The following is a 1,366-nucleotide window of genomic DNA, read 5'->3' on the forward strand; positions in this document are numbered from 1 at the left end:
CTCTCCGCTGCCCCCCAAGCTCTCCGCTGCCCCCCCTGCTCTCCACCTCCCCCATGCTCTCCAACGCGCTCCCTGTGCTCTCCATCTCCCCCCATGCTTTCCGCTGCCCCCGTGCTCTCCACTGCTCCCCCTGTGCTCTCCACATCACCCCCATGCTCTCCGTGGCCCCCCTGTGCTCTCCACCTCCCCCATGCTCTCCACATCCCCCCATGGTCTCCGCCACCCTCCCTGTGCTCTCCACCTTCCCCCATGCTCTCTGCCGCCCTCCCTGTGCTCTCCACCTCCCCCCATGCTCTCCGCTGCCCTCCCTGTGCTTTTCGCCTCCCCCCATGCTCTCCGCTGCCCCCCGTGCTCTCCACCTCCCCCCATGCTCTCCGCCGCCCTCCCCGTGCTCTCCACCTCCCCTCATGCTCTCCGCTGCCCTCCCTGTGCTTTCCGCCTCCCCCCATGCTCTCCGCCTCACCCCATGCTCTCCGCTGCCCTCCCCATGCTCTCCGCTGCCCCCCATGCTCTCCACCTCCCCCCATGCTCTCCGCCACCCTCCCTGTGCTCTCTGCCTCCCCCAATGCTCTCCACTGCCCCCCCATGCTCTCCGCTGCCCCCCCATGCTCTCCGCTGCCCCCGTGCTCTCCGCCGCCCTCCCTGTGCTCTCTGCCTCCCCCCATGCTCTCCGCTGCCCCCCGTGCTCTCCACCTTCCCCCATGCTCTCTGCTGCCCCCCCTGTGCTCTCCACATCACCCCCATGCTCTCCGCTTCCCCCCTGTGCTCTCCACCTCCCCCCATGCTCTCCGCCGCCCTCCCTGTGCTCTCCACCTCCCCCCATGGTCTCCCCCCCCCTTCCTGTGCTCTCCACCTCCCCCCATACTCTCCGCCGCCCTCCCTATGCTCTCCACCTCCCCCAATGCTCTCCGCCGCCCTCCCTGTGCTCTCCACCTCCCCCATGTTCTCCGCCGCCTTCCTTGTGCTCTCCGCCTCCCCCATGCTCTCCGCCTCCCCCATGCTCTCCGCTGCCCCCCATGCTCTCCGCTGCCCCCATGCTCTCCACCTCCCCCCATGCACTCCGCCACCCTCCCTGTGCTCTCCACCTCCCCCATGCTCTCCGCCGCCCTCCCTGTGCTCTCCGCCTCCCCCCATGCTCTCCACTTCTCCCATGCTCTCCGCTGCCTCCCCGTGCTCTCCGCTGCCCCCCCGTGCTCTCCGCTGCCCCCCTGCTCTACACCTTTCCCCATGCTCTCCACTGCCCTCCCTGTGCTCTCCATTAGGTAAATGAGAAAAATATCATTGGCATAATAATTTGGAACAGGGTGTATATTGATTCCCTGTTGCCAAACCTTTGCTTCTATCCTGACGATTCTCTGCCTGCTGT

Source organism: Aquarana catesbeiana, linkage group LG12 (assembly GCF_042186555.1).
Source record: "Aquarana catesbeiana isolate 2022-GZ linkage group LG12, ASM4218655v1, whole genome shotgun sequence".
NCBI lineage: Eukaryota > Metazoa > Chordata > Amphibia > Anura > Ranidae > Aquarana > Aquarana catesbeiana.